At 41.5% G+C, this 24142-nt stretch overlaps 1 protein-coding gene across 4 annotated transcripts in view; it reads right to left on the bottom strand.

Moving 5' to 3' along the window:
* WWOX (WW domain containing oxidoreductase) overlaps positions 1–24142 on the bottom strand; it is a 471250-nt gene that overhangs the window by 95579 nt on the left and 351529 nt on the right. Inside the window, exon 9 of one of the 4 annotated variants that reach the window (XM_065028520.1) lies at positions 18186–24142. This exon is cut by the window's right edge and continues 129149 nt beyond it. The exons of the other annotated variants lie outside the window; for them this stretch is intronic. The gene's annotated coding sequence lies outside the window, so the exon portion shown is untranslated. Of the gene's footprint in view, positions 1–18185 lie in introns of those variants that run through there. 4 annotated transcript variants of the gene reach the window in all.

Here is a 24142-nt window from a genome sequence, read left to right as displayed (position 1 = left end):
GAAAACCTCTCTTAGAATCAGGTCTCATTTCTACCATGAGGGTCCACACTGTAAAGAGATGCCATGAACCCATTAGAGAAGCGAGAGAAGAACCAAACTGTTTGTACCACTTCAAGAAGATACACATTCCCAGGCCTCTTAACTTAGACTAGTGCCTCCTCCTTCACTTTGTGCCTGATGTCACAGCCCTTACCAGAGAAGTGGGCTAAGAAAAAGGCATTCCTGTTTGAGAAGTCTGTTCACAGTCTGTCCAGCTGCTTGGGCCACCACAATACATTTTGCACTTCTCCGCTAGTCAAGCAGGATGCCTTAACTTCAATAGCACAGGACAGAAAATCTACGTTTGTCCTTGCAAATGACAAATTCCTCATCACTAGGACACCAACTAGGTAAGACATATGGAAATCTCATGCACAGGAAGATCAACATTTATATTAGTATGTATTTGTCTATAAGTTTCCTATAATTACTGTGTCCTTTTCCCTAAGCAATGATGTATAAATACATCATAAAATAGTGAAACATCATATGGGAAATAAAGTCCTTAAGACCAATGACCTTTCTTGAAAGCTCAATGGCAAACTACCTAAAACGGCAAAAAAATCAACAGTCTGATTTCAATTATTGCGTTACGCAGACACAAGGGAAATATTCTGGGAAAAAAAAAAAGAGATATAAACCCAGAATGAAGTTTTCACAGATGTTACCTTACTAGGGTTCCCACTATATTTGACAGAATAAGCCGGAAGAGAGTCTATTTTTGTATCTCAGGCTAAGCTGTTAGAAGCTATTTTTAATTCTGCTGTAATGATCAGTACTTTCATTTCCCTTCGCAAACCAACAGAGAAACCCAGAAGACAAAGTCATATAGCAGGGAATAGCAGGCTGCAGGGAAAGAGCCAACGCGTCGGCTCAAAGCTGCTCGTTCTATGAACAGAGGATGATGCGCATTTTAAAGGGAAAAAAAGAAACATGGAAAATTTTGAAAACACCAAGGAATTTGAAGTGTTTACGGATGTCACCAAAAATAGCCGACCGTAACAGGACAGATACAAACTCCTACACTTGTGATGATCTGTGCAGGGTTTATATTTTCCACAGGTTAAGCAGTCAGCACTCCATATGTATGGCATGCTCAGATGTATGCAAACTAGTTAGCTCTTAGTTCATCTATAACTTCACATTTGCACTATAAATATAATTAGAGATACACCTAATCATCGCTGTAGATACAGTGAATTTCTGTCCTCCACCCCGCAAGGTATCGTCCTTGTTACAACACAAGATGCATTTCTCCAGTCCTTTGGTCCACATAGTGCATAAGCAGATTACTGGTTCATTACAACATTTCCCTTTGCTGGGCTTCAGTATTTCAAAGCCCTTTGTCTTCCTTAACTGGCGAATCTCACTTCTTAAATTCAAGCTATGAACTGATGAATCGCACCTTGAGAATCTGGTCACCAGAGCTCCCGGATTAACTGCCATTTGCATAAGGTAAACGCAATGCTGCACTTCCAGAGCTTGGATCCTCTAAATTGCACTTACTGATGAAATACAAAATCCTCTAAAAGGGTTTTCCAACTTAAACCAATTTGTAAAGTTGGGTTTTTTTATCTAAAACATTAAAGAAATTAAAGTGATCGGCATATAATTAGATTAATTATTCATATCTTCCAGTTACTTTAATTCTAATATATAAAAAAAGATTAAATATCCACTCAAAGGATTAGGCAAAAAGTCAAGCAGTAGCAACACATTTACATTACCTTACTGTGCAAATTATAAAACTAATTAGTCTAAAGTTTCATAAAAATGAATTGGATCTTCATTCACACACTGACACAACTTTACATATTCAAAATTGACACCCATATCATTTTCTCATGTTTGTAGTATGAGTCTCCTGCCTCTACAACTGCCACCATGCTAAAACAGCCCTGCTTTTCTTCTAACTAGCAAAAATTAAATCTTGACCTAAAATGTAAAAATCTAGAAGTGTTTTAGTCAACCGCATGAAAATGAAAAGTCCAAGAGAGCCTCATTATAAATCTTACACTGATGCAGCTGAAATGCTCTGAAACAATTCTTTACGGAAATCAAAAGATTGTTTTAGCTGCTTTTCGGATGCCTCTTTCTGATCCGGATTTCTCTCTTCAGAAAGCGCAGGTGATTTCCAGCACGCCGCACACCGTTTTCTCCTTATCTCAAATCATTACAAGTCCAAGGCCGTGTGCTATAAACAACTATGCCCCCCTTCTTTGAAAATTGCTATTTTCTCAATAAAAAGAGATTTCGGAGGAATACAATAAGGACCAAAAAAAAAGCATTTCCTATCCTGAGTTTTTGCTGTAGGGCAGTTTCCAGGAGGTAATGAGCACCGTACACATCACTAACACTCGCTACGGTCAGATATTCTTGTTCTGGGTAGAAAAAACTATTAAAGAATCGTATTATCATTAGCTCCTTCACCATGGGAAAAAACCAAAACCACTGGTATCTTGAAGATAATGTCTGTTTTGATCTTGTGGGCAAAGAAAGAAACATATTGTTCTAGTTTCTTAAGGTTGTTACTCATCCTTATCTAAGGTAAAATGAAACCTATTGCTTTTAAGAGTTTTCCAAAGAATTGCTTTGCCTATTTTTAGCCACGTAAGCTGTGTAACACTTCAAAAGCAGACTGCGCTATATCAAAGTGTACTTTTTCATTACACAAGGCCTGTAGGAAGTTAAACAAATTACCTTTAGAAAATCCTATTTAGGATATTAATGTCTGAGATGCCCAGCGAAACCTGAATAAAAAAGCCAACATTTTCAAAACTAAACTCTTTATAAAATGACTGTTAGAAGAATTCCTCAGACTTTATTCTTGTTGTTTCGTGCTTTCGAACAGCTGGATCCTCATCCAGCTGTTTGGATCTGCAGAGCGAGGCGGCTGCTTTTCCAGATCCAAGGATGAAAGGGGTTATGGGCTGCAAGTTCGGAGCTACAGTCAGGCCAGCACAGATGCTCACGGCACTCCAGCAAAGTGGGAAGGCAGGCTGCTTCACAACACTTCCCTCCACAGCTCGGTTACATGCATCATGCAATTAACTCCTTGATGGGGTTAGGAAGCAATATTTTGTTCCGACTGATGGAAGGATCTTTACGTGATCAGAAAACAATCATCTTGGACGGGCTGTTATAGTTCATTTCAACACCAAGTGGCTGGCTATTAGGCAGCTGGAAGTTCTGACGATAATAGAAAAGATAATTAGGCTAGTTCACTGACAGCAGAAGGAGCACTTGCCCTGCCATGAAGATGGCTAAAAGTTTGAAGAGATAAGAAAAAACAGAAGGAAGGTAAATTCACTAGAATAAGCAGTTGGTGCTTTAGAGCATAATTATCAGAAAGAAAACACATTGTTTAGCATACTTTATGTTAATGGAGGGCTAGCATGGCCCACTGTGCATAATTTAGCTGAACAATTGATAAGAAATTTTAATACATATATATATATATGATTACGGCTACAGAAAAAAAAAGCAAAACACAAGAGAGATCATAATAGGCACACGTGAACTCTGAAGGCCTAATTACATCACGGGGGAGGGCAAGCAGTTACTGCTGAATCAAGCAGAAAATTGGGGTAATTTGTAAACAGGTAGAGCTGTTATCCAGGTGCGCCAGCATGTGTGTGGGGGGCTGGCAGTGGGGCTTCGAACTGAGGACCGAGTCTGTGTTACAGAGCGAGCAGCAGAGCTGAATGCTTCCCTCAGCTTAACCAAAGGAAATTAAACACAGAAAAAGGGCCAAAGAGCTGCCCACACCTCCCCACTGGAGCCCCGTGCCCAGTTCCCAGCCAAGAGCAGGATAACCTAATGCAGCGGGATGTTTGCGGGAAAAGAAATACCATCCGTGGGTGAAATCTGAAGTTAGTGCTTGTGTGTGTGAAGCTCAGAGATAAAGCTAACTGACTTGGTGTTCTGCCATCAGAATGCTCCCTCCTCCACCGAGAGCGAAATATTTCATACGTAGCCCCCCCAACAGCAGAAGGAACCACATGCAGGTAAAATGTGGCCAAGGATGCCCAGGGAGGGCATGGTCGCTGCCCCAGGGCAGACAGGAGGTCCTTTAGGTGGCCAGTTAGAGGAGGGAAAAAGGGAAACCAAGACACTGGAACTTCCAGCACTAAGTATGACGAAGGCACTAATTTCTAGGACGGATGGATGGATGAGAGAAGCTGGCTTGTACTATTCAAGTATTATACAAAAAAGTTTGAAACCATATTTTTAAACAAAAAAAAAAAAAAAGTAATACAAGATATTTTAACAAGTTATAACAATAAGTCTATTGCTGTCTCTTGCTGTAGGGTGACAGAGCAGTTAAAAAGGTCTCCTGGTGCCTTCAAAAGTAGGAGTTTGAGTCTCACTCTGCCCCCGGCCAACAAGAGGAACTGGAGTGACCTGGAAGGGGTGCAACCAGCTGCCATCTAACGAAGCTTTGCAGCTTCACACTAACCTGCCTCAGGACTGTGCTACTGCATAGCCAAGCGCCAAAACTTGAGGCATTAAAGATGTGGGAAGAAAAACATACTTTGGAAATCCTTGCATCTCAGATTGAGTGCTCACAGGTGTAGATTTTGCAGTCTAGAAGTTTAAGCAGAAGCTCATAAAATAGCTCCTGACAGCATTGTGTGTGACATGTTCTTAACGGTTTTGGAGAGGCCATTTCCAGTTGTATTGCTGTGGTAGATACCTAGCAGATTTTACTAAAAAGAGCAAGCACGTTCACTCCTCCAGTGCAGACCTGCTGCAACTCTGTCAGGCCCAGGGGGTGTTTTTCACCATCAGATTCATCCATCTCACTAGCAGCGTGCAAAGCAACAATACAACAGGCCAGTCTCTTTAGAAACTGTGGCAACCACAGCCTTCAGAGTCCTGTGGTTGAAGGACAGGCCTGCCAGCGCCATGGCCCTGCAGGAAGCCCGACTGCAGCACCGGCTCTGGAGGGCAGGAGCCAGCGGCCAGCTGTCCCAGGCCTTGCTCACAGACCCGGCCTGAGGGAAGCACTCTGAGGTGCAAGAGCTGTTCAAGTTCATGCATATTTACGTTGCATTTTTGCTGCTTTATTCTATTTAAGAGTCTCCAGGATGACCGGACAGCCCCAGCCACCAAATCCCAGCTGAAGCTCACAATGGTATTTAGGGATGAGGAACGGGCACTGCAAACTGCAGAAAGCCAGGGCTGTTTTCTAATGATTTTTTTGCATTAAACCTCCCTCCATCTGTGCCTCCTTGTGCCAGACAAACCAGTAATTATCAGGAAATCCCTTCACTTTTAATCTACATCAGTATGAATGCAATCTCAGAGCAACCCACGGTGACTGGAAGCTATTATTTTCATAGGAAATAATGGTGACTGGAAGTGATAACTCACGGTGCTCAGTGTGTGTGTCATCATCTGATAACATGCAAGGCTGTACATCTCACCACATCATTCTGTTGCAGTGCCACGATAGCCTTTATTAAACGGGAACGATTGCACCGGGAGCCTTGTGAAGTCTGCAGGGGAGGCTGTGGGGGTTGTATTAACGTGGAACTTCCATTCATTATTTACAGTCACAAAAATTTGGGATCCTGGAACTGGCAGCATGAAAAGCTGTTTTAATTCGAGCTATAACTCTCTTTTGTACTTTCAGTCATTGACTGTGTCTCAGGTAAACATTCATTTGGGAGAACCAAGATTATGGTGTGGAAAAAAAACCCATAACAACTCAAGGATATTTAGCTCTCCTCCCACAAATTCTTCCTGGAAATATTCTTGCAAAATCCTCGGCCCACTTCAACAGCATGCTTATGATTAACTGCAGATGAACCCAGCAGCTTGCGGATGTACTTAATTTGGTCTAAACTTCCATGCTGTGTTATAACCATAATGATCACTAATAACATACAAACCCACAGTTTATTGAGTAAGTCAATTGAGACATGAGGATTTTTATCATGTGAATAGGATCAGGCTGACCAACTTAAACAGGGCAGAAAAAGACAAATAATGTGTAAATCAATCACAACATCAGCACGCTCTGTTTCTTTGCAAAATTATATGGATTGATTGGTGAAAAGAAAGCCCTGCTAGTAACTACTGCTTGGAAATAGCCAACCAACTTCCAGGCTCAAGAGAAAAGGGTCAGATGCGGAAGAAAGTTTACACCTAAGCTGCAAAAGTGATTTTGTCATCTGACTACAGGGGCTCAGATGAGGCTGCATTTTGTCCTGATGGCAAGGTATGATTTTAAAGAATAATTAAGACAGATAACATATAATGCAGCCAGTAAAAGGGAAACCGTGCTAGACGCAGACAAAACTATGTGAAAAACAGTTGCACTCTGGCTTGCAGTTAAAGCCATCTTCTAAAATCATGTAAACCAAATATCAATCACGTGCTGTCTGTGAGATGGCTATTTCAGGACTAAAATAGATACACATATTTGTTTTTCTTTCCTAGGAATTTTAGCTTAGATTGAAAAATTTATTTTTAACTTCAGAAAACACTGAAGGTTCATTAACTAAAAATCCTATTTAGCACATTTGTAATTAATTGCTTTAAAGAACAGTTAAAAATAGAAAATAACTAAACTACATTAAATAACTTCATGAGTGATTAGTGTAGTTCAGAGGTGTCAAACTCATGTTCACCAGGGGCCACATCAGCCTTGCAGTTGCCTTCAAAGGGCCAAATGTAATTTCAGGACTGTTAAATGTAGGAATAGTTACATTTACATAGTCCTAAAATTACATTTGGCCCTTTGAAGGCAACTGGTAGAGTTGAATGATGAGTACCTACCTGTGGCAGTAGGACTTGCAAGGGACTTTGAGAATTTTGAATGAAGTTTTGTTTAATACAAAGCATTATTCATATTTAGAGGACAAAGGAAAGTAGAGGAAGAAATTTCTTGGATTCATCTTTCTTTGGAATTCACTATATGAGATACAGAGTTCACTCCAGCAGAAGGCAGCTGTACATACATCTTTTTGGAGCCTGGTAATGATGCTTGGAGGTATAGACAGAGAAGAAAGCTTTAATATAATGTCTCCACAGCACTCTTCTGGGAATAAGAGTTAGCATGCGAATTGAACTTGCACCCAGTTATCTCATGACTGCAGCTTACTCTCAATCACAAGACAAAAATACTACAAAATACACTGTGGGGAGCAATTCTTGACTGTTGCCAGGGCATGGATTAAGTGTAGCCAAATGACTCCTTTTCTCTAACTCACGGTCTTTTGTGGCCCAGGCCAGTCAAATCCTTCACGTTTAAACTGAAAACCTGGAAATGGATCGCAATATATTCCATTCTTTCTTACAGATTTTTACTACACTGTGTTCAAAATACATCTTTTGATTTATTTATTTATTTAAATCCAACTAATTTCATGCATGGATATGTAGTGTCATGTCCCGGAGTGATTTTGTACTGACAAGTCTAGCATATCACAATCCATGAAATCTTAGAATAAAAATACCCCAGCATTGCCTACTGTGCCTCTCAGGGAAATGCTTTGTTAAACATTGTGAATTCCCTTTGTTGAAGCAATGAGATGCTTTCTCAAAAAAGGCAGCAAAAAGAGAAGATGAATACTGAGCAAAAAGGAAAGAATACAATAGACTGAAAGATGCCAAAACAAGATGATTCTGAGACTTCTACTTCTTCACTTGTGTTTAGATAAAGTCATCTCTAGCACCCTTGGGAGACTGTCGCAGCCTGCTCCCAACTATAACACTTCAACAACATATTAAACACGGGTGGCACTGTATGACAATGGCCAACTTGGCTTCCCCGCTGATTCTTTTCTGAAAGCCCCAGCCAAGGTGGAGAACAAAGAGAAGTGTTTGCTGCATTAGAGCCAAGGACAGGGAGCAAGACAGCCTGTGCGGGGAGCCCTGCCGGCACCTCCCACACGGACGGAGCTCCCGCTCCCAACAGCGGCTCTGAAAAATCAAACCAAAGCAAAACAACGAGGATTCCCCTCAGCAGGAGAGGAGGGCAGACCCCCTGCTTCAGCCCTGATTTCAAGCCAAAGGGAAAAAACCTGAATAAAATAAAGTGTGAGACGCAGGAAGCAGAATCTGAGTGGATACTCGGCTATCAACCAGAAGTCGCTAACGGCTGCAGCCAAGCCCTGTTCCAAACGTGACATTTTGGCCACTAGCGATCAATGCAGGTTCAGCCGTACCGCCGCAGAAATACACCATGGGCTGGTGATGCTCCCTTGCTGTTTGCTCTGCACAACACTCCCGCAGCTCTGTTCATTTGCAGGGTGTTTCTTCTGATAGGCAGCCAGGCTGCAAGTAGCCACCTTTATCTTCAAGTGTAATTCCCCATTCGCAGGCTGTGAGAAACACTTCGCACCTTGTAAACTTTTAGATAGCACTACTGAGCCAAAACAGACTCAATATTTTTAAGGACTCACGGACCAAGTGTGACTGAAGTCTGCATGAATCATCTGCATTCAAGCCATGGCACTGGCCGTGAAACATCTCCTGACTCAGTGCACTGTCAGCAGAATATGCTTAAGCATATACTTTCTTTTTTTTTCTTTTTTTAATTATTTAGCATGTTTTAAACATTAAATAAAAAATACTTAGATGAAAAATTTTCTAATCCAACACCATCCTCACATTTTATGAAAAATAATTAATTGATCTCCCAATAATTAAAAGGATGCATGCTAGATTTCATATATCTGTTTTATACCTGTAAACATAGGTACAGATAACTAAGCTGAATTGCTGCAGTCTGTATTTTCCTGGGCTGGGTCAGAGCGAGAGCACCTAAAGTCACAGGATATGTTCGTACTGACGGACAAGTTCAATCTCAACCAGTCAGGTGAGCTGCCCTCCCTGTGCCCCTAAACAATACTCTGTGGTCCATCATAAAGCTCTACATCCCTAACCTATATCTCAGACTCCTCTGGGCCATGCGGTGTCAAACCCTCCTGAGTAACCTCACGGCATGTTGTTCTGGTGGTTGCAGTTAGCCCTAAGCTCGGTTTTACCTTCTCCATGGCACCCTCCTGCCTCAGCTGCACTGACCCAACTGCTTGTAAATCTCCACCGAAAGCTGAACCACCAACCTGCACCTGGACTCAGGAGCCCCAGCGGGAAGAAAAAACAAACCAGAACAAAACTAAGGAGAAACAGGATGGTTTGCTTAGGGTGAGACACCAAAGACCATCAGAGGTGAAACCACCTCTCGGAAGCAATGCTCAAGCAAGAGGATTTCACAGATCCCAGGCACTCAAATTAATCTTTGCAAGCCTAGAAATCAAACAGAACTTTGAAGCTTTTTTTTTGCCTTTTTTTGCAATAAAAGATCATGTAGGTGCAGCGTTCAATCTCTCTATCCTCAAGGGATGCTAATGGGAACAAATATCACGGACTTTGGCTACTCTGTTGATCATTGTATGGGGAAGAAGACAATCCCCATCAGTGTCTTAGAGGAGCTGGCTATGCTATATCCACTCAAGTAAAGCAGAGCAATAATCTTATTTTACCCTGAAAATGAGAAGAGATCACTATAGGAGCCCCCACTGGTTGAGCCACAATTTTACTCGGTAATTTCTAAGGATAAAAGTCTTGTTGAATAATGATGTGGCGTGTAAGCAGTGGCTCAAGACCTGCAAGAAACACCTCTTGGGCTGAACAGAGTTTCAGAAAGAGACAGTAGATTTCATTTTGTATAACAATTGTTCGTGATGCTCATTTGGAGAGTCAAAGTATCAGCCTCCTCAGAGTCTCAGCTTTACAAATGTCTGTGGAAACTCTTTCACTCCTCCTCCTTTTAGCACAGCTTCTCCTTTCTTTATAGATATTTATCAGGCTTGGGTAAGAGCTGTATCTACAAAATAGACAAAAATAAGTATTTTTAAAAAAACAAAGTAGCAATTTAAAATTTGTAATAATAATAGTAATTCTTAAAATGTTACTGAATTTCAGCTTGGTTTGTCCATCTTAAAACTCCAGGGCCTACATCCAGGAATTAAATACCAGCAATATAATTTTAAAGCTACTAAATAATCCCTTAATGGCAGGTAACAGAGCACTGTTGGACTTGAAAAACGGAATTAAAATTAACCGGATTTTTAGCAATGTGAGTATGTTAGAAGCCGAGTTGTGAAGGCAGTTAATTATATTAGCACGATGGATAATTAAAAATTACCTTCCCAAAAGAGGAAATCCAATCTATTACATATTTGACAAAATTTTGAATTGGACAAGTGACATCATAACCTAATTCTTGTTCTTCTTTTAATCCTGCAGTGGTTTGTGGGGAGCCCCGTATCAGGACTTCACACGATGTGTCAAAACATAAGTTATGCAACACTAAAAGTAAGGATATTTTTCAACTGGATGTTTCAGAACATAGTCTGAATTTATTGTGGTGGATGGAAGCAAAGAGAATGCTAAGGAGGACTCGGCATTGCTGAACTGGCACATACTGCAATCCATTTGCCAGTTTGCGTTAATTAGCTTTCCATGTTATTCAGGGAACAGAGCACACTAGGAAAACGCGGCACGTTTCATGCTCTCCAGACTTGATTGAGATCGCAGCTTTTCAGCGGCAGCTGGCACTTCCACGGGCACAGCCCAACAGAGCAGGACGCGGTGGCGCTGAACTTCCAACCAAAAGCGCCTGATGCTCTGCAGAGGAGCAACAACGGCAACACGGAAAGGCCTCTGCAAACAGATCCTCAGCGCTACGAGAAGGAACCGCAGATGTGTGAGCCGAGTCTCTGCAGTCAGTTATTCTCAAAGTGAATATTCACTTTAAGGAAATTAAAAAAACCAACTTTGCAAGGAGGCATTCAAAAGGAGATGCCTCAGGAAAGTGATGTTTCAATGGACAAGGGAACTGTATGGGGATTCAGGAGGAGTGAGCCTGTTCTGTTTCACCTCCGATCACTTAGTTTTCCTATGGCTCATCTGACCCCTCTTTAAAATGAGGATAATAATATTCATGCACCTATTTTAACTTGCGGTGGTGCCCAGCGATAGGATGAGGGGCAATGGGCACAGACTGAAGCACAGGAGCACATCTGAATATGAAGAGAAATTTCTTTACTTCAAGGGTGGCAGAGCCTGGCCCAGGCTGCCCAGGGAGGTTGTGGAGTCTCCTCCTCTGCAGACATTCCAACCCGCCTGGACACCTTCCTGTGTGATCTGCTCTGGTGAACCTGCTGCAGCCAGTGGGTTGGACTGGATGATCTCCAGAGGTCCCTGCAACCCAACCAGTCTGTGATTCTGTGAAGTCTGGGGCCCACTTAGAAATGCCAGAGAGGACTGGTTAGCAGCTTCATCGGTAGTACAAAGATATTCAGGAAGTACGAGATGGGTCATATTGCTTGTGGAGCTACCAAACTCAGTGAAATTTGATTAGTATATTGTGTCTTTCATCTATGAGCACTCTCTAAACCTACAACAATTCCGTATGTGCTGTGGATAAAGGACCTGCCGAGTGGATGAGGAATGTCCTTGATGCACTGAAATAATGGTATAGCCAGGACTGAAAATTCTCTACCAAACAACTGAAAAGAGTCATTAGAGTAGCTGCCCTCACAGGACCAAAAGTTAAGAGCACAGTTAAAGATTCGGCCGCATTTGAGAGATGGTATGGCATGCTGTAAGGAATAATGGTTGGCACTGACTCAGTTCCTTTGTGGTGAAGTCTGCAGAGGCATCTTAACCTGTCACAGCTAATGGGTTTTGCTACGGATGCCAAAGCATAACATGGTGAAAGCACTTGAAGAAGGAAGCATAAAAATATCTAAAGCACTGATAGTCTCACGGGCAATTTAACTTCTCTTTTTTTTCTGGTTGGTTTTGGGAAGCCCTACAAACACTGGAGGAGAGCAAAGCTAATGAAGAAGTAATGAAATAACTGAGGAGAAAAAAAGAACTGTAAAAGTTTTTTTAAGTAATAAAAAATCATTACAAAGTCCTGGGTAGACATGCATTTTTAAACAATGGCTGTAATAACAGAAAATTAGGCTCCATGACTTATTCATGGGCTTCTGGTTAACACTGTTCTCCATCCGAGGCAGTTCACTTTATAAATAGCATCTTTAGGTGAGATGCCATTGTTCTGGCCATGCAATATGAAAACCTGGTTCTCGTGAATTAGAGATCATTTCTCTGCATTCTGGAACCATATCGGATGACACAGATTTCAGGAGGATTTGCTTCTGTTTGGAAAGGCAGAGAAACCCAAGCGATAAATATTCCACTTGCAACTCTAAAACTGCAGTTGCCTATTTGATATAGAAATCGTAAAAATTTAAAGGAGGAAAACAGTATTTGATGAGTCTACAATCTTTATACTTAAGGGATATTCAGAGGACCTATAAATCCTCTGTGGAATTAATAATTGAGACTCTTGAAAGCTCTAAAAGGAAATATTAAATATGCAAAATCTTGGTGAAAAGCATAATTAAGGCCACAAATGCCTAAAAGTTTAAAGGGCAGGCTACCTCTCTCCAAGATTTTCCAGTGTAACATTTATATGGAAGTATAACACAATACATTTTTAAGCAGCATTCTATATTACCTTTTTGCACCAATTTTTATCTTTCAGTGTTAAATAACCTATTTTAGAATACAATTTCCAAGATCCCCTGAGTTAAACAGACGATGCGAAGGCCTACATTCTTGTTTTCTGTTATTAGAAGGTTACAATTTTCACTCCTCTAACTTCCCAAAGCGCCTTCTGTACAGAGTAAATGGCATCCGCTTATAGGGCGGAGGTTTTCCCCTTTCTTTCATCATTCTTCTCAGGTTGGCTCTTCTCCAAGTGTAAGCACAGTTTCTAGCTAAGGAGGAGGAAACCTCCAGCCCCAACACAAAAGTCCCAAGACCTATGATTGAGTTGGCCCAGATGCCAGTACAACAAAATCTTCCCTCCTTGGTTCCAGGCATTTCAACACTCCCAATGAGCGTTTACAGATGTATCTGTATGAGACCTGTATGTACGTACATACCATGTGGGCTCTCCTGAAACAGACACGGCAATATTTCGTATTGCTTACTGTATTAACAAGGACACTGTTTCCAATAGTCCTGAACACTTACAATTAATTTAAACATTTTGAAGGCAATAGGCGCTTGTACCTTTGACTATCAGGTCCTTGTGTTTTCCAGAACATGGTGACTTGATAAAATATTTGATCCTCAACTGGAGAGAAAAAGAATCAGGTTTGTTGTTGTTGTTTGTGTGTTTTGTTGTGGGTTTGTTGGTTTGTTTAGCATTAACTTCTAGAAAGAGAATATTTTCGTTTTGTACAAAGTGACTTGCAGACAAATACTCACTCATTACAGCAAACAGTCATTCAATAGTCATTGCAGCACAGCCTGCACACAGTTTCCCCCTGTCCAAACTGGCACTTTTTCTGATACTAACCCCACCCTGCGTGTTCGGAACACCTTCCCTCTTGGCAGGGATTTGTTTGCTTTTACATCTAAGCCTTTCTGCTCACAGCAGGTTATGAAGTAATGGAAGTTAATATCACACAATTCTGATAACCATCTTGCTTTATCTTCCTCAGCTCTATTGTGACACGAACTTAGCAGCTAAAATATAAAAAACAATCCTAGTAGATTTAAAGATCAAGTTTGTATCTTTTGAAATAAGTGATTCCGAGCCTCTTTTACGCAATTTCATTGCTTTGTAACTCAGGAGCCTGACAGAATAGGGCAGGTGAAGTGGAATAGAGATGATATTCACATGACAATTCTAACCAGATATCACACGGCCCTCCCAATTCTATAAAGTGCAGAGACATGGTTGTTCTCCTGATACGATTACTCACTCATTAGGCCAGCACACACTTTTTGCCCGAGTCCTGGAACTACTCAAGTCAGAGACTTCAGTTCAAAAGCATTCTTACTCTTCCACTCTTCTCTGTCATTTTTATGTGATTGCAATGTATATTTTGCACTGAAGAATAAATTTCAGCGTGAAAAAATTAATCCCAGCTCAAAGGTAGTTACAGACACGAGCTTCCACAGGTGTTCAGATTACTCACAGTGTAAGTTACACAAATGCTGTGTTGCAGCACAGGAAAACAAAACTGAAAGTCTCAGCAACGAGGCAATTTTAAGATGCATCCTTTCAGAGCACTTGTGTTGTGAGCATCACTAGGAAGCCTCCACTCTACTGGGACAGAAGAGACAATATATCGGTCGATAATGGTTTTGTAAGAGTGTCAGTCCTTTAACTGCATGTTTTGTGGTCATAAAGGTTCAGCTATATATATATAAATATTATATATAAATGGCAATCAAACTGTAATTTAGCCACATAGGCACAGATGCCTAAGTAATACAGGAGTCTATAAGTGCGTCTGGATTAGGATTGAAAAAAATAATAATGGTACTAGATATCATCAGAAGATCAGGAGAGCTCTCTCCTGTGCCCTTCCTAAAGATGGGAGGAATTTTATGTTGCCACAGAGGGATATTTCACATTACACTGTAGTTACGATACCCAAGCACTGGACTCTCACAACTACTTAATGCCAACAGAAGCCTGATTATCAGGTTGTTCTTTTTCTTTGCACAGCTGCTGTTCTCTCTGTTTTATACGTCCATCCATGAAGCAGTGAAACAGGACTCCCTGGACAACTTTTCAAGAACTGGGTTGTAAGCTCGGTTGATGCTTCATGACACCTGCGGTTTGGGCACTTAGCTCCCATAGTTTCCTTCAGCTATTTTCAAGCTTCGATTTGCTTTTCCTCTGATTCAGAGCCTGACTTAAAACGCTAACCCCAGTAGCTCAGTACCCCTTTTAATGGATGGTTGTTCACGTCTTAAATCATCCGCATTACTGAAGTACATCATGTCAGCTCTAGCGCAGCTGACAGATATGGCACAGAGATATGGCAGGCCACCCTGGGCCACGGGTTTAGAGCGTGTGCGGGAAATACGGTATTTCTGACATTCTTTTAAACAGGAAAAGAAATATGTGAAAAATAAAGGATTTTTGACACCCTTTAAAAATAAAGAGGCAGTGAAACATCTGAACTGCCTCAAACACAGCCCTGAAGACTACAAGGTAATGAAACATAGGATGTCTCCCAGGAAAGTCAGCTCAATGGCGTGTCATATGCGCTGGCGAGGATATATCAAGCTACTTTTTGCCTTTTCACATTTAGTCTTTTTTAAAAGAAGTCATCACAGAGCACACAATAAATATTTTTGACCAGGTATTCCTCACAAAAGCCACTGAATCGTCCGCTCAGCTTCACTGCCTACGGCAAAGCTCGTCAGGCAGGAATGATGCAGTCACGCTCTCCTGTGCGCAGAAAACCACCAAACCAAGGACATTTACCAAAAATCCAACCGCTAGAATCCAGGCTATAAACTGTTAACTTACCATTTTCACCTACTCTTTTTTTTCTGAGAGGCACAACCGAGAAAGAAAAAAGTAATCCTGTCCAGATTCACAGACAAGGTGATAATTGCATCCCTCTTACCCAAAATCCAACTAACTAGAATTTCTTCTGGGAAGAAAAAAGGCGTCTGCTCCCACTTCAACCCTGGGGCTGGGCTGTGGTTGTTGTGCAATTATGGCCGGAGCCGGAGCAGCCAGCGCTCCCATCCCAAACACCGGGCACGGACGCGTCTGTGCCTGCGCCCCACGTCCCCCCTGCCCCAAACGCCCCCCGGTGCACACGGAACCCACTCAACTCCCATTTCAGAACCAGCCCCAGGTGAGTTTCTCTCATTCTCTCTCCATTTAGTAAGCCTGACCTCCTGAGTTCTTCCCTTTTGCGAAGAACAGAATTAATACAGCACTCAATCCATCATATTGACCTGCATTATTTTAAATTTCAGTTAATGGCAGCAATGAAAAAAGGATTTTAAGGTTAAAATATATGTACTGCATATTTTGTAAAGTTTCTTTTTAGTAACGTAAATAAAATTCACATGAAAATATAGCTTTGCCACGGACAAATCACCACTAGCTACCAGTGTGAAGGTCAAAAACTTCTTCCTTGCAAAACTTTTGGGATCTAATGCCACCAGATCCCCAAAGGTAGGCAATGGTGTCATCATCTTTTACACAGCTACCCATTCTATTATATGTCTAATTGTTTAAAGTTCATATCTATTTATTCCCTCCTGATGCTCTCAGAAGCAGGAACAGCAGCTCGTCAGGTAGGAGTGTTTTGTTGTATGTAGAAAAGCAACCCATATCAACCATAGCTTAGGCCTCAGCTTACAACATTACTCAGCTGCTCAACATGGAAAAGGCTGGAGACAGCACATGCGAACTAAAAGTACAACACAAAATAAAACTAAAAATGGTAAGCAATATGTGGTGTATTTTTCCTCCTTAGGGAGCACTGATAGGACAGACAACAGGCTTTGGAGAAATGCGTATATTGAACTGTTGAAGAATAAGTATCTTCTGTACAAATAATACTTCATAAATCCATTGTAGGAGTAACTAACGTAATGGGTGGGCCACGACGGGGCAATAGCTAGTAAAGAATTACCCACGAAGCTGCTGAAAATCTTTCGTGCTTGACATAGCACAGTGATTCACTAACCCTGCAAACGCCTTCCCAGATAGAGATCGACCCCTTTGCCAGTCAGGAACCCCAAATGCCAAGAGCGGCACGTCAGACGATCGCTCCATCCCCAACGCCAAGAGCGGCACGCCAGATGATCGCTCCATCCCCAACGCCAAGAGCGGCACGCCAGATGATCGCTCCATCCCCAGCGCCAAGAGCGGCACGCCAGACGATCGCTCCATCCCCAACGCCAAGAGCGGCACGCCAGACGATCGCTCCATCCCCAGCGCCAAGAGCGGCACGTCAGACGATCGCTCCATCCCCAGCACCAAGAGCGGCACGCCAGACGATCGCTCCCATCCCCGGTGACCACCAGGAAAATGACAGCCTCTAAATTACTGCCTGAAAAGCGTATCACATGCCAGCCGACAAAAGAACGAGAAGGGAAGAAAAAACCCTACAGATCACGTAACATTGTCCATTCCTCTGAGGGGATGCTACTTTCCAGTCATTCGTTTCTTTAACCCAAGGAACCAAATGAAAAATATATGACAACCAACAACCTGCAAACAGTTCCGCATCTATTATACAACTGAAATCATAAGAAATGAGCTTGTTGAAATAACAAATGAACTTGCAATTGCTTTGCTTCGCATAACTCCCATACGTTTTTAGATATGTTTTGAAAGACAACTTTTTCAGATTAATAAATGCCATGTGATACACTTGGTTTTTGTCCGCTGAGGACTGGGCCCAATCACAGCTAAAAGCTTTTGCCACTTATAATATGAATGGAGAACATCGCAGCACAAATGGAAAAAAATACATGGTTATGGTTATGAGAATATGCAAATATGCTGCCTGGTCTCAATAACGTCCTTCCCATACTCATAGAAGAGGTGAGTGTTGAAGGAAGCAGAAATAGCTTCCATGGGAAAAGCAATGACATTTCATTCCTATTCTCCCTGACTCAACTAAAGTAGAACCTACCAATTGTTTTGTTGCCTCTTCCATAATACAGCTCATTATTCAATGCTCTCAAGCTGAACATTGATGTCTGGATATTGGAAGGGGACTTCTCATAGACAAAATAAGAATGCTGTCATTCATAGTGGTTCCCCTTAATTGTGGGGACTGTGAATTTTCTTTCAGTAACAGGAGGATTTGCATTTTTGTTTTCCAAACTGCACGAGTCAGAACGGAATGGGTTGGAAAGGGCAAGTCCTTCAAAAACTGCTTCTGATGACACTTTGGCCAGAAATTACCTTTGATAAAAAGGTGACCCATTTCAAAGCAGCGTTTGCACACTTCCTCTTCTTGAAATCAGTGCTCATAAAGGGGTTTCTTTATCAATTGTTCCCTTTATTGTCAAACACACCAAGAAGAGTTAAATCAAAGGGACTGGACTGCCTCAGCAGAGTCAATGATAGGAAGGAAAATCTTGATTACTGGTCAACTCAGTATTAATGAAAGCCATTTCTAATAGCTACCTGGAAGCCTACGACATGGGTGGTGTCCAAGTAATTATGAGCAGAAGAAGTGGAAGCTCACGAACAAGAAGCAAATTATTTGTTGTACAAAAGGCACTACTGAACATTGCCATGTTCTCATAACTACTTAACAATTCTTTAAAAAAAAAATGCTACCAGTTCTTAAGAGTTCGCAAATGACAGATTGGAATTTTCATTTCAATTTAGTTGTTTGTGAGATTGGCCACTCCTCCTCCCTTGTTTATGGCTTCAGAAAGCTGGAAGTCACAAGTGTTCTGAAGCAAATCCCTTTGGGTCTCATCACTAAAATCAAAGGCAAACAAATGTCTGGAGGAAAAGGTTATTCTGGAAATCAGGTCTGTCGAAAGGAGCTGACATACTGAACAGTGATGCAGCTTGATTGGTTGTAGCTGTCATTTTATTATATCATATCATATAAATGAATACAATACTGTATCTTAGCTATGGCAGTCAAAACAAGACTTCTTAAAAATAAATGGTCTTGAAAACCATTTGGCCAATTTATCCGGCAATTAGGTAAGACTCTTATTCGCTGTACACTTCTGATTTCCTTGGAAATAGGAGCAACTTGGCTGAAGCCTGATAACTAACTTCTGAATGCTGAAGTACCAGAAGACTGTCCTTTCTCAATGCTCAAAAATGGCTTATCCTTCAGTGACCACACTAGTTTCATTTCATAACATCTCTGCATGGACATTCTTGATGTGTTTTTACAATTTTTCCCTTCAGAGAGAAGATCACTATTCATTTAAGTAAGCCGATAAATGGTTCAGATGGATGCTTTTGGTTATTCTCCAGCGACATCCATGCAGTTTATTACATAAGTAGTTTACTGCAGTGAAGTCATTGAGCCCAGCTACAGAACGACTTCTATTTGGTAGAGTCCTCAACTACCGTTTAATGACTTTTCTCTAACACATAAGCACCCTTCCTTGCTACAGCACACCTTTACTTCTACCGTTCATTTTCAGTCGACTTTTTTTTGTTATTTTAGCCAATATACTGTAGATTATTACATAAGTGATTTATTACAGGAACCTTACTGTATGAGGGACAAAACTTGTTTAAAATAAATCCAACAGCTAGAGTAATCCCTTATGGCAAAATGTACTTCTACTTAATTTCTCTGCTCTGTATTACACACCATATAATTGCTTAAAACAGAAGCTACACATACAAATTTTGCTTGGCACCAAATATCTGGCTTCAGAGAGTACACTCGAGTTACATGCTGTGTTTTGCTACAAATCCATCGCACCACCTAAAGTAATTCAAAGAGATCACTAATAGAAATATTTTGAACTACCTAAAATAAATCAGCGAGTAAGCAAACCACAGTGTTTTGCTAAAGGCTATATTAAAATAAGCCACAGCGTTGCTGAAGGATATTTTATATGTGCATGGCTTCAGCATTCCTCATGCCCTTTTTCCAAGGCACTAAATAAAATCCTGAGACAAACTTCAGAGATGGAAAATATCTGGTAGATCATTTAGTCCATCCCAATGCCAGTTCGGGATTGTTTCCTTTATTTTCTAATGTTTTGTCAAACCTACTTTTAAATATGCTGTATGTTCCAAGTAATGAGATTTCCACTACTTTCCCCTGGGAAATACATTTGTATAACAACTTTCTTCCCCAAGGATCCCAAAGTGTTTTATAAAAATATACATACAAATCACTTCCCCACCGGAGTACAATCACTTATGAGGTATAGGGTGGCAGCCAGGAGGGAAATGATACATAGTGCTCTGCAAATTTATAGCAGGAGGGAAATTCTGGCCCAAGGACAGAGGGGCAAAACCCTATACTTATGAATAATGCCAGGAGCTCATAAACATCCACAGAGAGCAAATAAAAGCGTGGTTTCAGCCTACACACATGCAGAAATGAGCCTGAGTACCTTAAAAGGCAAAGGCCATTTTGGACAGAATTTGAACATGTGGTCCCAAAAACATGGGGTAACTAACAAAAAGAAATGTGTTACCCTGGTTAGGAATTCCAGAACAAGGACTACATTTCTGAAACAGCAGCTGACTTGAGGACTGTGTTCTGGATTGTTTCACCAAACCTATGCTGATGTTAAAGGCAGTCTGCCCCTAAGTCCTTGCCCACTCCCAGCAAGCCAAATCCAGTAGCTGCTCTTCCCCCTTGTAGTCCACGTATCATTTATGTGGTGCTTGTTATGGGTAAAGCAGAGCCCATCCATACATGCCCTGGGACCCATGGGCAGCTGGGGAGGAAGGGGACCAGGAATCCAGGAGGAAGGGACCATAGTCTTGGTGCTGGCAGATCGCTGTATTTTGGCCCAAGAGCTATGGTAAGCTGAAAGATCGGGGAAGTATAAGGACTAGCAAATCATGCCAGAAACTACATCATATTTAGAAGGTTAACAGTTTCCAAGTTCAAATCCCTTGGGTGGAGTTCAAGGTTTTTTTTAATGTGGATGGTTTGTAAATAGAGGTTGAAGGCAACAGGAGGATCAAACCTCATTATCAGCATTGTTTTAGCAACCTTTGCTCATCTTAGGGGGAGGATGGGAGGAAACAGGACAGCCTGTGCTCTGAATCTTCCTTCTGTTCGGTTTTGGTCATGAGAATTGTTTTCAGGTCTCCAGTCTAGTTGCTCGTTGCCAGTGCTCAGCCAGGAACTAGCCTTACATACAGGACACCAGTAAAATGTACAAGTGGTCACAGCATCTTCCTCTCACTAACAGGGCCAAACGTGGCTTCTTAGATCCTCCCCACCTGGAAGTACATAGAGCATTGACAGGACTGGACTAATATATTCTGAAATAAACCATGTTAGACAGGTAGATCTAGATGACAACTATTAAGTATATTTTCTAGGACAGATGAACACAGGAAGTATTTTCCACCACAACAGAAAAAGGATAATTTTCTGCATTGTCCCAGGGGGACACTGTGTCAAGCTCTTTACCTTTAACACTGCAAAGTCTTCTGCTCCGCTCCATGTATGTTATTAACCTGAAAATCTGATTCATCTGCTTTTGCATAAACACTCCCGTTGGTCCAGGCTGCGGTACAACGCGCCAAGGCTAACCATGGCATGGCAAAGGTACCAGCTACCCTTGCCTTCAGGAACCACAGAGCAGACACGTCATTCCTCCCTTTGCTGATGAGCACATTAAAATACACTTCACTTAAAATACAGAAATGAAGTCTTATCCTCAAGAAAGAATTTAACAGCTCTGTGTTAATGCTCCCTCGTTAACAAATCACTGTTGCCATTTGACTCTCCATCGCGCCTGCAGTTGTGCAGACAGTGACAAGCCATTTGATTCAGTGCTACTGAAAGTCTTTGTGCAGAGGTGAGGCTTTGATCCTTCCCGGTGTTGAAGGAACACAGATGTGATTTCTGAGGGTTTTGCATAAGTTTCAAGCTTGTGAGATTATGGATACATAGTACAGCTCCTAAACAACTACATTTGTTGCCAAGATGGCATTGATAATAGGCGTATTAGCAATGCAAAGATGGAGAGATGAGCCATTTTCTTGGGGATTAGGCTCAGCTCTTCGAAAGCTCTAAACAATGAACTGATACGATCAGATAAAAGCGAGCATGGAATATTACTGGAAAGCAAAACATGCTCCTGCCCTCTCCAAACGCCAGGAAACAAGACCTGGTCCTGCATTCACGCACAACATTCTGCACATCCACAGCTCTGTTCCCTTAACTTTGCGCACACATAAGCAGATGCTATGGCCACAGGGACACAAACAGAGCTAATTCTGGATCAGACCAACTCAAGACAAAGTCCTGACCCTTGTCAGCACATGGCACAAGCAGGTCTGAAACAGCAGGTGAGGCAGCGAGTGCTCTAACAGCAGAGAGGAGTTGATTCTTCTAAAACCACTGGATTACAACAGATTTAATCCTGCCAATAAATGATACCTACAGATTAAACGTAGTTACAAAAAAGATATCCACGCAAATATACGGCTGTTGGAAAAGGTGCAGTGCTTCAGTGGTTTTGCATGACAACAAAATGAGCAGTAACACATCAAGGGTGCGACTGAGTTGTAAACTATGACTGTCCTATTTAGTGGTTAGAAGTCTCCAATGTGATAAAGCCAAGCAATATCACTTTCCACGGGAGGAGTCATGCAAATACCCACACCCTTTGAATTGATTGATTTACATAGTTCTGGTTACAAAGATCCTCCATCACGTGTGTGCTGAGAAGCTGCCTGGGCCAGACAAGCAGATGTTGCACCAACTCTGAGCCCGACAGCCCGTTCTCCAACCATTTCTGACAGCTACGTTACCGGTTAGTGCCAAAACAGCATATTTAACTTAAGGGTTGCCAGAAATCCAACACCCACACCTTTTTTCTTAAGGAATATAATGATTGGGAAGCCAGAAGAAATATTATTGGCAGCAGAGGATGATACACTTACAAACGATGCGCTATGCCCCCTCATACACGGCCTGAATGTCCTGTGAGCCCATCGTGGTTATACATGTCATGAAATTAAATAAAAGTGATGAAGCATGCTGTGGAGGGTTCTGAGCTATGCAAACAACTATGGGGTTCCAACTGTACACATTCATATCCCATACTGTCTCACTGAATATTTTATTTTAAAACAAAATAAATTTGGTGGCAGTTACACTTCTCAAATGCAGAACATCATGGCTCTTAGCTTAAAGAAAAGAAAGAATCCTCAAAATTTACCAATCAATTAAAAAAAAAGAGCAAGCAACCCATCCAACTGATTAAAACTCCTCTTCTAATGCTTAATTTATCGGGATTGAGTCTGCTTGCACAAAGAGGGATGCTTTCTGGATAAAATGCAAAATGTGCAAGTGGAAATGAGTTCCTTTCAGTTGGAGAAAGCGTAGCTACAGCACAGAAAGGTGATTCAGATTTCAGTCAACTTGTCCTTCATTTCCGCTGGGCCGAGGGATGCCGAACTGTTCCTCCAGCAACGGGCCACATTTACTTAACCCATTTAGGAGTTTCACAGCAGACGGCTGCACGGCGGAGCTGGGAAGAGGCAGGACATCTTCGCTACTTTCCCAATATTTGGTCAGACAAGATCGCTGCTTGGCACGTTTTGGAACCCCCATGGCCTTCCATCCCACGTGTATGCGAGCAGCAAACTTCAGTGCCTGTCAAATCCAACTGCAACTCCTCGCGAGTCTGCGAACAGCTTCTGTGCAGCGCAGTGCTCATAAACACCTTCCCGCAACTCAGAGAGATCTCCTTAATGAATTAACAAAGCTGTCACAGAAGTATAAATGGGAACTCATTTTTTAAAATAGAACCATTTAAGATCACACAATTTCAGAAGCCTTTTGCAACATTTTATAATTCCTTTAGGCCACTGCGGGTCTCCTTTACACTTGTGATGATGCCCCTTTCAATTTGCATTTAAAAGACAGTAAATTGCAGGGTTCATAAACATTTTTATAGTGATTTATTGAAGACTAGAATGTCACTCCTGTTCTTCACACTTTAGCAGTCCTGGGAATCGGCTGCAGGGCTGTATGTGTAATCTTGCTTTACCCATAAACTATACAAGAACGAGCCAGTTCTGAAAGCTATTATTTATTTATTTTTCTTGCTTAAAAGACATTTGTGGCACTATTTTACATCTATATTTATCTTTCAGTTCTAAGATGACCGATTTTATTCAGCCTTCAAGTTATAACCAGCTTTCCACATTTTACAAAGTACTTGGTTTGCAAATTAGAACTGTTCAGAGACAGCATTGCATTATGCCAATGAACAAAGGATTCTTTCTCCTCTCTTTTTTAATAACACACACAAAATCCACAGCCTATTGGATTTATTATCACCGCTAGATAACTTTACCATACAGAAATGTACTGTGCTTTTTTTTTTTTTTTAATTTAAAATGCAAACCACAGAAACACAGAGCAAAACTTCAGCTAGAAAATATTCTAAAGGTTCTGCTTCTTGCAAGACAAAAGCAGGGCAAATGTTCATTGGGGTTGGGCCTCTGGTACTCCTATCCGCCTTTGCAGGCAGCAAAGTCACAAAAGAAGGCGAACAGTGCCAAGAAGTGTTGTTTATAAGGGCACTGTGATCT

The sequence above is a fragment of the Columba livia genome, chromosome 13 (genome assembly GCF_036013475.1).
Source record: "Columba livia isolate bColLiv1 breed racing homer chromosome 13, bColLiv1.pat.W.v2, whole genome shotgun sequence".
NCBI lineage: Eukaryota > Metazoa > Chordata > Aves > Columbiformes > Columbidae > Columba > Columba livia.
The sequence above is the reverse complement of the archived record's forward strand: the minus strand, read 5'-3'. Positions and strand labels throughout refer to the sequence as shown.